Source organism: Camellia sinensis, chromosome 10 (assembly GCF_055761805.1).
Source record: "Camellia sinensis isolate YWXY chromosome 10, ASM5576180v1, whole genome shotgun sequence".
Lineage (NCBI taxonomy): Eukaryota > Viridiplantae > Streptophyta > Magnoliopsida > Ericales > Theaceae > Camellia > Camellia sinensis.
In genome coordinates, this window is record NC_138970.1 from 40,366,520 (window position 1) to 40,383,155 (window position 16,636).

A 16,636-nucleotide genomic window follows, 5' to 3' on the forward strand; every position below is an offset into this window, starting at 1 on the left:
GCCTTTTACTACAAATATTGCACATGGGAGATGTATCTCGAGAAGAATTCGAAGTACTTGAGGAGCCCGTGTTTTGCTTTTTCAAAAATTTCTTCTTTGAGAAGAAACCTTGCCTTTTGTTGCCTTTCCAGTCAGTTATTGACTTAGTTTGTCTAGTTATATTAGCTTCTGATATTATGGCCCTGTCTAGCACCCCAATATAGGTTTTCAGCTTTAAGACATTCACCCTTTCTAAAATGTCGCTTCGAAGCCCACCTTCAAAAAGCCTTGCTTTCTTGTAATCAATGTCAATCACATGTGGTGCAAACCTGGCCAATTTAGTGAATTTGGCCTCATACTCAGCTACAGTCATACTATCTTGCCTAAGTTCCATGAACTATGATACTTTCCTGTCCCGAACACATTGCGGGAAGTACTTATCATAGAAAATTTCCAAAAATTTGGCCCAGTCAACATCCTTATGATTCTCACGCATTAACATCCACCATCTTCTCGCCTCATCATCTAGCATAAAGGTGGCTAGAAGTACTTTCTGTGTCTCCGAACAAGGGAACACTTCAAATAGCTTTTCGATGCCGAGGACCCATGCTTCGGCTTTCAACGGATCTAATCCCCCATGGAATTGAGGTGGTTTCATTTTCTTAAACTCTTTGGTGAGAGCTATTATTCGGTCATCATTTTGATTATCTGGCACGGGTGATGCCAGAGGTGGAGGTGGAGGATGTGGTTGCTGCCACTCTTGTTGTTGCCTCAATGTTTCTGCCATTTCCTGAATCAATATTTTCGTTCTATCCATTATGGCAGTAGAAGACTCCTCTATCTCATCACCTCTTATTCTCACCATCTGATTAAACTTGCATTATACTTTATAAAAAAGATTCACAAATATGTATATACTAAAGAGCATACATATTCAAATAATTTGCAATGCAAGCAAATCACAAACTTATAGCACATAATCGTTCATATTGAACATTTAAGTGTATTCTCGATGCTTTCAAATTCATACTTATCACATGAATGCATCCTAGATCTTTTCTAGATGCTTATTGCTCATTTGGATAAGTGCGTGAGTTATTAACTCGTGCTCTAATACCACTCTGTCATGACCCGAACCCGCCCCCATGGGTGCAGGACATAACCGGCCAGTAATCGCGAGATTGCCTATGGCCTCAAACCAAATAGGACATAACTTATCAGAGTAAAAGGGGCCAAACGGAAGCAGATTTAAAACTTTGTCCTTAGAGCTGTGCTTATATGGCACGTCATAACAAACCATACATATGCATGTTAATAACTCACAGCAAAATATGTACTGACACAAAGTTCTATAAATACAAGATCATTCAAGTCTAGGTCAGCCAATCAAAACTATATACAAACGTATCCAAAGTCCTCGCCAACATGACAAAATAAAACAAGATAGCAAAAGGGCGAAGACGAGTCTCGTGCATGAGACGTAAGGGCTGACTCTTCAAAACCTTGGTTGTTCCACACAAACTTCACTGAGGTTGGGTTTGGACCTCCCTTGGCTCACCTACAGACACATAAATGAGCGTGAGCGAAAGCCCAGTGAATAATATCAAATAAAGAAGATACACGAACGATACTTAGAATAACATGTGTCAAACCGCCTTGGGCCCAATTCATATTTCTATCTAGTATATATACATATATATCAGTCAAGTGACTGCGGTTCTAAACACATCGAACGGCCTCGGGCCCAATCCATTCATGTCAAATTGGCCTTTGACCCATTTATCTTTCATTCATGTCAAACTGGCCTTTGCCCATTTATCTTTCATTCATGTCAAACCGGCCTTCGGTCCAACCATTCTTCAAGTTATATGGCCTCTGGCCCATTCATTCATGTCATACGGCCTCTGACCCGTTCATTCTTGTCATACGGCCTCTGACCTATTCATTCATATCAGACTATCATTCAAGTAAGACGGCCTTCAGTCCATTTATTTATATCAGACGGCCTTAGGCCCAAACCATATGGCATAGCAAACATTGTCCACAATTCAAATTAACAAACTTATAAGACTTATAGAGAAATAAGTAGTTGGACAAATAACATATTTCAAAATATCTTTATTAAGATATTACTCACAGTGATCGGCTGGATGATTTGACCTGGAGCTCGACCCTACACATTCCATGAACACAATGGGTCACAAAAAATTCAATCCGTTCTTAATTCACATATTCCTCTTTAGGCTTTTTTCTTATTCTTTAATTTATTTGTAGTGCTTAATGCATGCCTAAGAGTACTTAGAAGTGAAAGAGAACAGAAAACGAAACACAGAACACATTTACAAAATTTTAGAAACAGGGGTCCCCGCTCGAGCGTGGACTTGCCCGCTCGAGTGGACCCATTAAGTCTGCAAAAGTACTGGTTGCCTCGTTTTTACGCTTGAACGTGAATTCAGGCGCTCGAGCTGAAAGCCATCCCACATAGCTCCCCGCTCGAGCATGAACTTCTCCGCTTGAGCGGACATCCATGTCTGCAAAAGTTCTGGGAGCTCGTATTTCACGCTCGAGCGGCGCTTTCCCCGCTCGAGCAGACATGCCAAATTCTGAAAAATCTAGAACTGTTCTTGAACTTCAAACTTACATTCAAACCAACATATCTTGCATATTATGGCTCAAACTTCACATATACATGTATCAACATGATCCATCACCAAATTTATTACATTATGAAGCTCAATTTTACAAATTAATCACATTCATGTCCCAATTTACACCAAACTCATTTCCAACATAACAAATTCATGCATTCAAAGCTCCTACTCTTATGAATTGTACATGCATGTGATATATAACCCTCATTCTCAACTTAGATGATGAAGAGATGGTCAAAAATATGAGCTTTAACTAAAATCCCACATGGATTATATATTTTGTGCTCAAACATTCAAATTCAAAGCAATTTCTCCCATGCATGTGCATATTGATTTCCAATTCAACAAAACCAACTCAATTTCATCATAATCAATTTAATTCATGTTCTTGATCATTATTCAACCTTGAATTCACAAAATTACAATTTAAAATCCATGAATTTACTTACCTAGAGGCTTTAATCTTCACAAATTCTAGTTGAATCTTGAGTCCAACCTGCCAATTTCTCAAACTTGAGCCAAACACACATTTCTCCTTCTTTCTCCCTCTCTAGAGCCGGCCCCTCCCTCTCACAAATGTGTAATTCAGATTTGAGTTCAAAACAAAGTGATCAAAAGCGTAATAGGGCCCTTATATAAGCTCTCTCTCACATACACTATTTTAATATTAATTAATTGGGCACTAATTCATAATTTAATCCATTTAATTTGATCCGAAACAATTTTCAATTAAATTTCACCGTAAACTCTAAAAATTACACCAATCACAATGACGTAGCCAATTTCGAGTTTTGCGGCCGATAGGGCCTCCAATTCAAATTTCAAAGCAGATAATCAAATAGATATTCCTACGATAAACAAATAGAAATTCAAAATCACATATTTTTACATAAATGGCGCACAAAATCATATCAAACACATAATTACATTCACAGTCACTCTGTCTCTGTCTCTCTCACTCTCACTCTCAGTGGTCTATCTCGCAGCCCCAACAGCACCCTTTCACTCTCGCTGTCACCAATTTTCTATTCCTCCCTCTCTCTCTCTCTCTCTCTCTCTCTCTAAAATGTCGACCGCGAACCCAAAATTTCAGTTTGGTTTGTTGGTGCTCTTTGCGTTTGCTGTTCTTACTGACCAATTAGAAATGAAAAGAAAACCCTAACTTTCATTCCCTTCAATTTGATCTCACTCTAACATTACATGTGCACATACATATACATGTCCCAGTCTTCTTTGTGAATTCCAGATCTGTACGTATTGAAGTTTGCTTTTTTGAAAGGTGGTTCGTGCTCTTACCTTTGGATCTCGAAGAACTGTTCTTGTTATTCAGATTTTTCACCGTCAATTTGGAATCAGGGGTACATAATAGGTATGTTGAATCAAATTTCGATTCTTTTCTCCACTAATTCGAGTTCGAAAAGGTTTGGGTGGTAGTTGATTGGTTTGAATTGGTTGTTTCCTTGTGTGATACGTTGGTTGGTGGCTGGGCTAGGGTTTTGTTGCTTGAATGATATAGAGGGTGCCACTTAATTGTAAATTTGTTCAAAGTCACCTTCAGGCTAGTTCAAATCCTAATTCAATCAGTGTGTATGTGTGTGTGTGTGTGTGTGTGTGTGTGTGCAATTTCAATCATATTTGGATTAGGGTTTTGTTACTTAGTTCGATTTGGCAATTTGAATGCTGTTGTGGAGGAGTCTGAAGTCTGGAACTGTTAATATCTTGTAGATTTGAAAAAAAATAAAGGTGGTGTGTTTGGATGGGGGAAGGGGAAGGTGAAATGGAAGTCTTTGTGGCAGTGTTAAACGGTGGAGGAATGGAAAATGAGAATTCATCGAGAATTGAATCGAAGCGCGGTCATGAATGGTTAGGGGACGTTACTGAAGTTGAGCCTTGTACAAAGAAGTAGGCAAAGGATGTTTTGAGTGATACTGAATTGGAGTCCTGTGCTAACAAGCATCAATTGGAGTCTAGTTGCACAAAGAAGCAGACAAAGGATGCTTTAAGTGATACTGAATTGGAGTCTTGTGCTATCAAGCAGGTTAAGGAAGCTTCAAATTATGAAATATTCTCAGAAGTTTCAAACCCAAATTTGTCTCCAAGAGATAATGCTTGCAGCATTCAAACTATTAGTAGTCAACTGGCCGAGTTGGTGAGCAATAATCAAGTTGTTTCTGGTGATAATTTGTCCACTTGTTCTGGGAATTCAAGTACCGAGGAGAGCCTGAATGAAGAGGAGAGTACAAATGATACGTCTGGAGCAGTGTCTACGTCCCTTTTTGTACGTGAGATTCCAAAAGATTTCAGCTCCACTGGTATTAGGAAAATTACCTTCAAATTCAGCAAGCATAAGGAGGACTGATAATCAGTTATCTGCAACAGCAGTGGAATCTGGGTCTGATGGATTTTCCCAGTGGAATCATTCAACATCAGATGATATGAATACAGAAATAAGTTCATATGGGAAGGTTGTTGATGAGAGCAGCAATACTTTTTTATGTCAGCCTAATATGGAACTGAAAATGTTTGAGAGGGTTCTGCCAAACATTATCCCACAACTGTTGAAAAGCTTTTATCTACTGGGATTTTAGAAGGAGCTCGGGTGCAGTATGTTACTACTTCACAGGAGGTATGTTGTAGTTCCATTTTTATTTTGGTAAAATTTCACTCAATCTTTAAAATATATGGAACTCCTATTCTGTTTCAAATGATTGTAGAGAGAGCTTCCTGGAATTGTAAAAGGTTGTGGATATTTGTGTGGCTGCTCATTATGCAATTTCTCCAAAGTAAGGTGTTTTATCTCAATGTTTTTATTTTTATTTATTTATTTATTTATTTATTTATTGTGGTCATTTGGCTGTTTTTTGCATTTTGTTTGTTTTACCATACAATTGAATGGTATAAGCAGATACTCAATGCCTATGAGTTTGAGTTGCATGCTGGTGGCAAAACTAGACACCCAAATAACCACATATACTTGGAGAGTGGGAAGCCAATATATAGTGTAATCCAAGAACTCAAGACTACACCACATACTGTACTAGATGAAGTGGTAAAGAATGTTGCTAGTTCATCTGTCAATGAAGAGTCTTTCCAGGCTTGGAAAGGTGATGCATATTCCAAGCTTTTAATTTACTTTTTAGTGCTTTAGGCATAAGCTGTTCATTTTGCAAAAGCTCTTCTTTTTAGTTATTGAATTGATTTTGACGTTCACTTTTACCAGCAGAAAGTCTCCGAGAAAACAGTCGTATGGTTAAAACTGAGAAGAGACGTCACATCAGTGTTCCTGGGATGCACTTTTCTGTTGTTTATCTAACACTATTTATTTATTGGCAGTATGTGTATCAGATTTTTACAACTTGTGATGATTAAAGAAGCAATTTTGTTACATTCTTGGTCAACCTGTAAGTCTTTTTTTTCTAACTTGTGCTATCCTCTCTCTCTCTCTCTTTGGAATCTTGTTATCCATTTTAATCTTTCTTTTGTTGTTTCATTTCCCAATATTATAATAGTGGTGGGTTCAAGATTTGTGGAACTCATATATTTCCTTAATGAATCATGTATCCATTTTGATTTCTTCTTGGCCGTCACTCTCAAGACTGCCTCTCCCATGAAAATACTATAAGCTACTAGTTTATTCATGGAAATGGTATCTTTCCTTGTTCTTAAATTTCAGCTTGATTGTTGTAGTATGAGGTGTTGTATAGACTCTAGTCATGTAATTTTTAATGTGCTTCATCTGTTAGACATGATATCTCAATATGGAGTCTTGTCCCTTGCTTTGAAATAATCTGTCATGCCATATTTTTTATGTTCTTTTTGGGTGGGATGTTGATGGTAAAGTTATTGTATAGATAGGGTGTGTTATACATGCCTATAAAAAAAATAAAAAAGGATAAGTTGTATGATACACACAAAATCTGTAAAGTTAGGTGCTTGGTTTGGAGCTAACATCTCACCTAAATCACAGTTAAAGTCATTACGGCAAGTAGAAAGGCAAATGTAAAGATAACAGATGCCTTATTAGAAGTTGGGCTTGCACTATTTACCCTTTTTGCATGACGTCTAGTTAATTTCGTTTTTGATTGAATGTAAATTGTTGTTTGCTCATTGAATTTCTTCAATACAGCGTATAACTTTTGTTCTCGATGAAGAGATGTTTGGAGATGATGAATGCAAGGAGACATTGCAAGGAATTACCAACAATGGCAAGTTAAGTGAAGGTTATCTTATGCTTGCTCGTGATATAGAGGTCATGGAGCCCAAATTTCCTGAGGATATTTATAAGGTTGAGATTTCTAAGATATCCATACTAGCTCTTGATATCACCTTTGATATTGATAGTTGAAGTAATTGTTGCATCTTTAAAAGGAATTGCGAAGCACATGTTATTCCCAAGTTGTTTTCTTCATTAAGCCTGGTATTATTTAACCAGGCACATTTGCTCCATGGCCGGGCTAGTGCTGGTTTAAGTGTTAATTCAGCCAACCAGAACTTGGCAGCTACATTTGTTAATGCATTCGTGAATGCTGGCTTTGGTCAGGTAAAAGTGTGGTTCATTTACATAGGAAATTTTAGAGCCAAATATTTAGGGGCAGGTTCATGTATCGTTTACTGGTTTTATTGTCATAGGACAAGTTAATGACAGTTCCATCTGAAACTTCAAGTGGTGGGTCTTTAAGAATAAAGCACATGGAAACGCCAGTGCTACAGCAAGTTTGGTATTGTGGTCTCTACTACCAGTCTATTTGTTGTTGCAAATTCTTTTATTGCAGGATTATCATTTTCACGCATTGAAGGGTATGATTCTGCTCTGGGATGTTGATTCTGGACTTGCCCAAATTGATAAGTATTTGCATAGTGATGACAAGAATGTCATTGCTGGTGCATTGTTGGGAGTTGGTATCTTGACTTGCGGTGTCGAGCATGAATGTGATCATGTGAGTTCTATGTCATGTTTTCTGCAAAAAAGACCTATGATTGTTATATGTAATTTGAAATCTAAGTTTTCTTTTTTCAGGCATTGCCACTTCTTGCTGATTATGTAGATAAAGAAGATTCTTCTATCAAAATTGGTGCAATAATGGGTCTGGGCCTTGCTTATGCTGGTGCCAATGTCCACAAGTGAGATTCCTTGCTTATTTTTCTTCTTTATTTCTTTCTCTCTTTTTTTTTCCGTTCTTTTTGGCGCTATTTGGAAGCCTATGAAAATAATACTATGTGCGATAGACATGAGTCACCTTTTTTCACCATTTATGATTCACGAGGCACATAACCAAACCAAACCAAGCCAAGCCTTAAGTCCCATCAAATGGATTCACGAGGCACATCAACGGAATTATTATATTTATTTTTCCATAAAATGATGATCTTAGGTTATGTAACTTTGAAACTATATATACATATATGACTCTGTGTGTGTGTGTGTGTGTGTGTGTGTGTGTGTGTGTGTGTGTGTGTGTGTGTGTGTGTGAGAGAGAGAGAGAGAGAGAGAGAGAGAGAGAGAGAGAAATTTGATGAGCATCTATTCATTTCCTTTTCTTTGTATGTTAAATTTGGTTAAAGTTATTTAATCTACTATTTCTCAGATCCATAGTAAGTGGTCTCCTATCCGTGGAATACAAAAACACCTCTTTACTTGTTTGTCCACTTTTTTTGTATGATATGTTTATTTTCAATTGAAGCTGACTAATTATACATTATTTGTCAGATCCATAGTTAATTGTCTCGTGTCCTTGAAGATAAGAAAATGCCTCTGGATGTGATTGTATTTACTGCAATTTCATTGGGTTTGGTGTATGTTGGTTCCTGTAATGAAGATGTTTCTCAGACAATTATATCTGCATTAAAACACCGAAGTGTGTCTGAATTGGGGCAGCCCTCACTCATCTTTTGCCTCTTGGACTCGGCCTTCTATATCTTGGGAAGCAGGTAACTTAAAATCACAAGCTATGAATGTTTTTAATTAATTTACTATAATTTTATTTGCAGTGTATCATAGTTTGTTCATTTTTAAATCAATGGAGTGCAAGTTAGAAACATGCACACACAACTGTCATTTGCACTCCATTGATTTGCAATTAGTTTCACCATTTCCCATTTATATGATATTTTTCCTTTTTATTTTGGTGTTGCCTACGAAATGTTATTATTTAGTAACAACAGATTGCACCTCATAGACTTGGGACTTAATTGTTATTTCTATCGTTCTTTTTTCTCTCTCTCTCTCTTTTTTTTTTTTTTTTCTTTTTTGAAATCCCATCCTGCTTTTTAACAGGAAAGTGTAGAGGCAACTGCAAAGATTTCAAAGACATTAAATACAAAAATTAGGAAACATTGTGACATGATCCTATTTTCCTGTGCTTATGCTAGGACTGGGGATGTGCTCAAGGTGTTTACTCTAAGCCTTTCAATTCAAATTGGAGTTCGCTCTGTTATGTTGGTGAAAGTAGCTGACCGTCCTTTTTTCACTAAAGTCCAATACCTTCTGGGTCAGTGTGCCCAACATCTTAAGAGGGGAGAAACTCACCAGGGACCGGCTGTACTTGGAATTGCTATGGTAGCAATGGCTGAAGAATTGGGTCTTGAAATGGCTATTTTCTCTTTAGAGCATCTTTTACAATATGGAGAGCAGAATATCCGAAAGGCAGTTCCTTTGGCTCTTGGTCTCCTCTGTATATCAAACCCTAAGGTAATCAATCCTTGGATATGTTTACGATAACAAAAAATTCCTTAGATATCTTTTTCCAAGCTGAGCACCTTGACAATGTTTCAATTGTGGTTGAGCAAGATTATATACTTACTTTCCATGGGTAATATTGCCAAATAATTTATGATTGGATGTTCTAACCCAGGTAAACATTATGGACACATTAAGCAGACTTAGTCACGATACAGATATAGAAGTAGCAATGGTATTTTCACTTTTATATAATATGATGATTATTCTTATTGTTATCATATTCAAGTTAGTTACAACCTAAATTTTGTCATGTTATTCTAGTTAGTTACAGCCGAAAGTTTGTCATGTTTGTCTGGTTTTTACAGGCCACCATCATCTACAAAGAAAAAAGGGGCGGCTAAGAAGTTCGCTCTCTCTCAATTTATTTTTTCTTATCTATATTAGTTAATTCATATTTCTGAAGCAGTCAAGATTCTTTTTCATTGAATTGATTACTAAAATGAAATTCATCATTCTCTCTGTCACTAATTTTGCAATCTTTTGTGCAGGCCAAGCTTCTACCATTCTAGTTTAGTTGTGAAATAGACAAAAACTGCGGAAGGTTGTACCAAGAAAATGTGAAACTTATTCTCTCTATTCTCTCTCTCCCTGGTCTAGTGTCTTCGTTTTCTTGGTACTTTTATAGAAGTCTGCTTCTAATTCTGGGATGTTTTGGGCTTGGCTTGAAGTCTTATGCTTATTGAAATTTTGCACATTGATTACAGGGAAAATGATCTGCATCGATTACTTTTCATGCCTAATGGACTTTTAGATGGCGCTGAATTGGCTTACTATTCCAAAGGACAGGTGGTTTTTTTGATGCACTGTCTTCTTTTGCTGATGTGTTTATATTCTTCTCAATTTCTTCATTTTATATATTTTATTTTTTATTGCAGAGAATACTTGGGGCCTACAAACAAGGAGATGAAATAGTTTGTAGTTGTTGTCACACTGAGGTAAATTGTTGGCACAACACTTATTGAATAAAGTGCTAGGATCCCTTTCTCTTTGCCCCCTTTCCCCCAAACATTTATAGGTCTTAGTTATGAGATTATTTTCTTTTGGGAGCATATTAGTCCTTCGCAGTTTGAGGCTCATGCTGGATGGTCTGCTAGACGCCAATCGTGAGTAGCCTTAAAAAACTTATCATTGGTTCGGTGATTGTGAGTACGCTATGTTGAATTAATATTTTCCATTGTTTACTCCAGTTACCAGAACATCTATACTTCTAGTGGACTGACGCTTTACCATATAGCTGTCATTGGCTAATGGACAAAAGCTGGCTATTGGAAGCAGTGATGATATGTGTGCAGCATGTGGAGCTGGGGGGGATCTGATTATTTGTGATGGATGCCCTTGGGCTTTTCATGCAGGTGGGTATTTCCCTTGAATATATTCTCTCTGTTCTTGTTATGATTGATGTTCATATTGAGTGGTTCTCATCTCTACGTCATACAGCAGACATTATTTATTTCTTATTTGGTGTTCTAAGAATTATATTCCACCATTGAAGTGACTACTACGCACTAAAGGTAGAATAATATAACCTATGTAGATACAAGAATAGTTGATAAAAAAAAAAAAAAAAAAATGGTAGTGCAGATATGTCATGGTTTGGTTGTGTGTTCTTTTGAGTACAGGATATCTATTGCAGCTTACAATCTTATTTATTTATGTATTTTTTGAAATAAATATTAAATGTTTTATATTTTCTGTAAGCATGAAAGCAATTATATTGTAAATGATGATATTTTTTTTTTTTTTGGTTTCTTTTTGCAGATGCAACCCCTTTCGAATATGTGATGATATCTTTGCATATTGATATTAGAGCTTACTGTTGATATTAATATATATGTTTTTTATTTGTATTGTCGATATTTTTGTTTTGTTTTAGATACAAAAATTTAAGTTCTTGAATATAAAAAATTATTAGTATTGTTGGAGGATGTTTTATATATTTTTGTAAATAATATTTGATTGACAATTGTTACAAGGTATATATATATACGTATGATTTTGTGGATGTGGATGTGGATGTGGATTTATTTTATTTTAGAAAATATTAATAATTTGTACAAGGAATGAATTAATAAAATATTTTTTGATTTTATGAAAATAATTTTATTGCGACAATAATAAACCGTCACTAATGGAATAATCATTTCCTTACATTTTGTTAGCGACAAGCCAACCTGTCGCATATACATCGTAGTTCAAATCTTTAGCAATGGTTTAAACTGTCGCAAATATGGTATTAATTTAATTATATTTTTTTGTGAGATTTTAGACCGTCGCTAATAATATTTTTTGCGACGGTTTGAACTGTTGCAAATATGATATTAATTTAATTTTATTTTTTTGTGACATTTTAAATTGTCGCTAATAATACTTTTCGCGACATCAAATACCGTCGCTAAAAAAGTTTTGGCGACGACAACCAACATCGTCACTAGAAGTGAAGTATTTTTTCCTTTTTTTGTGTCAGATTAAATCGTTGCAAAAATCGTTGATTAGTCGTCGCTACAAGAAAGCGACGGTTTGTAATCATTGCAAAATTTTTTTGTCATGCCCCTTATGTCACCCCTCATTTCCCGTCGCTTTTTTTGGACGATATGTGGATCTTTTGCGACGTTTAAAACCATCGCAAAAACTCCAATTTTTAGTAGTAGCCTAAAAAAGACTAATATTTTTCTTCCCAATACCTGACTATGCGACTGCCCTCTCTCTCAATATCTCACCACATCTCTCATTTCCCCTAGCATGCAGGTAACGAGTTCTTCGTGACTGTCTCTATCTCAAAGAGAGGTGATTATTTAGTACTCTCAGAATATGGACTTGTGATACTCCATAAGGTTTTAATTAGTGGAGAGGGATAGGGGCCCGTAATTTATGTTGGGGGATAAGGGAACAACATTGGGGCTAAATAATTGATGATTGGCTTAGAATATAGTCATGTGATGTTCTGGGAGTATTATATAAAAGAGTAGGTTTTTAATAAATATGGATTCTTGTATGGTATGATTCTTTAATTTTTTTAATAAGACCAAATCATATTTAATAAAATATTTATGATATAAATAAAAAAAAATTTAAAAGATATTTTATAGCTTGATGAGGGGATGGGATGGTGACCGGGGGGTCACGTGCCCATCCTAGATATAAATATATATATATATATATATATATTTTTACGTATATATGTATATAAATAAAATTTTAAACAAAAATTGTGTAGGTTTTTAATAAATATGGATTCTTATATGGTATGATTCTTTAATTTTTTAATAAGACCAAATTATATTTAATAAAATATTTATAATATAAATAAAAAAATTTAAAAGATATTTTATAGCTTGATGGGGGATGGGACCAGTGGCGGTGCCACATGGTGACCAAGGGGGTCACATGCCCCTCTTCGATGTTTTTTTTTTTTTAACATATATATATAAATAAAATTTTAAACAAAAATAATATTTAGAGTAAAAATGTCGATGGCATTTTTAAATTTATGAAAACAATAGTAATTGTTTTATTGAAAATGAAGTGACAACAAATTATATTTTTATGTATGAAAATTTTGTGAAAAAATCTCAATATAAAGGTAATATTTATCATTATTGATGTGCAAATATAATAATCTCACTATATCTATATAAAAATTATTAGAGTGTTAGTTATATTTCCATATTGAGTTCACCTTTCATATGTTGTTTTACTATTAGGTGGTGATATCATATGTCAATAATGACGTGATATCACTATTATACGAAATTTTTACTCAAATTTTGTAAAAATCTAATTTATCCTACCGTTATATAATTTATTTTAAAACTTAAATATATGACTGTTTTATATTATCCATAATGTACTAGTTACACGCAATACTTTCTTTTCGATTTTACTCTAAATTAATTGTAAAGTTTTATGTGAAATACTTTTGTAATAATTTATTTAAAATTTTGTATTTAATATTAATTTAAAAATTATTATTATCTTTGTATTGTTGGTTATAGAAAAAAATTAAAGTTGTAATCAATAAATGCCACTTTTAATTTAGTTTCTTAATTTCGCCACTGACTAGTGTCACGACCTGCCAACGTGACCAGGCCAAATTGTCCAACAAGAGGAAATCCCAAGAAAATGAGACTAGTGAAATGGCTTGGAAGCTCCTGGAAAACTTGAGAAAGTATGAAGACCATGAAGGATGCTAGAAGGTTCTGGAACTCTCTAGAATGGCTACAAGAATAAAGGTTGTGGGAGCATTGCCTAGAAAACTCTAGAACAATATATAGTATTATAAAGCATTGTATATAACTCTAGAACCTTGTACATAAGTCTAGTATGTTCTAGAGTAGGCTCTTTGATAGGATGTGGGAAGGATCTAGAATCCCCTCCATCCATGTGGTTCTAGAATAATCTATTAGAGGTAGTTGGGGGAAGTGTCTAGAACACTCTCCAACATAGTAGTTCTAGAATAATCTATGTAAGGCTATATAAAGGAGAGGCCCTCATATGGCCAAACCATCCAAGTGTTGTAAGCTTTCTCTTAAGTGCAATACAAAGCTAACATTCTCCAAGTCTCTCTTGTGTGTGCATTCCCCTAGCTCCCTTCCACAAAAGGCTTACTTAGGTGCAAGCAACGCGTGCTACAAGCATCTAAGGCCGCACGGTTGGCTTGGAAAGACTGAGGGTTGGTTCAGCAAATCCAAGGCCGTGACAGTTGGTATCAGAGCGGGTTGCGAAGGCGTCGTGACTTGAGGAAGGAAGGGCACTATGTCAGGAGTAACTCACAAGGAGGAGCACCGCGGAAGGGAAATTGCTGCTGATTTGGGCAAATGGGCAAAGCGGGCTAAGGATATGAAGCCCAGGCATAACTGCTTCCTTTGCGATGAGCTACATTGGGCAAGGGATTGTCCTAAGAGGAGGAGTCTCATTGCAATGCTGGAGGAGCAAGAAAGGGAAGAGCAGTCTTGTATGGGATCTCTGCCGCTGCTTGAAGCGAAGCCTACTGCATCAACCCAAGGGGATAAGGGTTTGATGTACGTAGAGGGCAAGGTCAATGGGGAGGCAACCCAAGTCATGGTCGACACCGGGGCATCGCACCACTTCATCAATACGGAAGAGGCCAAGAGGGTTGGTCTGAACCTTGACGGGGGTCAAGGATTGATGAAGGAGGAAAACACTAAGGTAAAGCCCGTGGAGGGCCTGGCTCAAGGGGTTGAGCTGCACCTTGGTGAGTGGCGCGAAGAAATCAATGACTATGGCATGGTGCTGGAAATGGAGTTACCGCGAGAGTCTAACGTGGCACAGTTACCTCGCAAGAACACTATGTGCTTTATGGACAGGGGTCCTTACATGGTGCAAATGGCGGACAAGGAAAATCTAAGAAGGTGTGAGACAAGGGGAAAACCTGCGACTTCAAGGAAGAAGGAGCCGCGACGAGGGCGTCGCGAGCATAGGTGGGGGAGAATGTCACGACCTGCCAACGTGACCAGGCCAAATTGTCCAACAAGAGGAAATCTCAAGAAAATGAAACTAGTGAAATGGCTTGGAAGCTCCTGGAAGACTTGAGAAAGTATGAAGACCATGAAGGATGCTAGAGGGTTCTGGAACTCTCTAGAATGGCTACAAGAATAAAGGCTGTGGGAGCATTGCGTAGAAAACTCTAGAACAATATATAGTATTATAAAGCATTGTATATAACTCTAGAACCTTGTACATAAGTCTAGTATGTTCTAGAGTAGGCTCTTTGATAGGATGTGGGAAGGATCTAGAATCCCCTCCATCCATGTGGTTCTAGAATAATCTATTAGAGGTAGTTGAGGGAAGTGTCTAGAACACTCTCCAACATAGTAGTTCTAGAATAATCTATGTAAGGCTATATAAAGGGGAGGCCCTCATTTGGCCAAACCATCCAAGTGTTGTAAGCTTTCTCTTAAGTGCAATACAAAGCTAACATTCTCCAAGTCTCTCTTGTGTGTGCATTCCCCTAGCTCCCTTCCACAAAAAGCTTACTTAGGTGCAAGCAACGCGTGCTACAAGCATCTAAGGCCGCACGGTTGGCTTGGAAAGACTGAGGGTTGGTTCCGCAAATCCAAGGCCGTGACACTAGGACCCAACTTCCATTTGGCGTCGCCCTGCTAGTGTTGGTGTGTCTACAACACCCAAATTTTGACACTTTGGATGAGCTTGCATGAGGCATAGTGGGTTTTGTTGGACATACAATGATGGAAACCGTTTGGTTTGGTGTATATCATAAGTATTGCTGTAAATTTTTACAAATATATATAAGTTATTTTATAAAATTGTATTAATTCTCACAAATATATGTAAATTGTAATTTTTTAAATTTTTATGGGCTAACTTATGTATATTTATAAAAATTTACTCAATTTTGTGAGGTAATTTAAATATATTTGTGAGGACTTAAATAAGTACATATGGTATGCACTTGTACACTTAAGAATTTCCCTAATGTATGATGGAACCAAGTTTTGACACTACGTTAGGGTTTGAGAAGGGAATTACTTTGAGCAATGCTAGGTATCATGAAAAATTTTTCATGAAAATGATCATGAAAGATTTATGACCTTTGAATTACACTTTAAAATAAAACACCACACACTAATCAAGATAATCTAAGGATCATAAATCTTTCATGATCATTTTCATGAAAAAAATTTCATAATCCCTAACTTTTCTCAATTACTTTAGGTATTCGAAAGTTTTTGCCATACTTAACCACGGCCAACGGAACAGTGGTGCGGAAGAGGAAGCAACAAATAACCACCGATCTGGTAGACATGCAATGAACTGTGTAAAGCTTGGAACAAATAAAGGATTGCAGGGCTGTTGAAAAGCCTCTGGCACCTAACCTCATGTTTTTCCCATGCTCTGTTTTTTCTTTTTCGTTTTTACTAGATCTTAGCAATCTATTTCTATAGAAAAAAATCTACAACTGTAAGGTTATGTCTCTATTTAACGAAATCACCATTAATACAAATAGATTATTTAAAGGAAGTGAAATTAATTATATTGAATCTTCAAAGTGGCGATAGGTCAAAAGATTTTTTGTGCAACAATTGGAGATGAGTAATCTACAGGTATATAATGGGAACTAAGAAGAGGAGAAAAGCCCAGAAAAGGGATTTAATATAATAGAATAATAATGAAGAAATCTTTTTGAAGAGTTTAGATTTGAAATCTTTTCCTTTCTCTTTCCTGAACTTTTGCAAGGGTTTCGGCTGCTGCGGAGACTCCGATGATGGCGATGCAGTCGAAACCGTGC

The 16,636-nt window shown here is 36.3% G+C and overlaps 1 pseudogene across 1 annotated transcript; it reads left to right on the top strand.

Annotated features, from left to right (window-relative positions):
* Nucleotides 1-3,649: 3,649 nt before the first annotated feature.
* LOC114272354 (uncharacterized) lies at nucleotides 3,650-11,371 on the top strand (annotated as a pseudogene). Its single transcript, XR_014341949.1, has 14 exons — nucleotides 3,650-5,256; nucleotides 5,345-5,413; nucleotides 5,536-5,734; nucleotides 5,854-6,031; nucleotides 6,757-6,915; nucleotides 7,063-7,170; nucleotides 7,260-7,567; nucleotides 7,648-7,751; nucleotides 8,338-8,558; nucleotides 9,000-9,910; nucleotides 10,074-10,155; nucleotides 10,245-10,472; nucleotides 10,557-10,721; nucleotides 11,128-11,371. The product of XR_014341949.1 is annotated as an uncharacterized LOC114272354 (transcript).
* The last annotated feature ends 5,265 nt before the right edge of the window (nucleotides 11,372-16,636 follow it).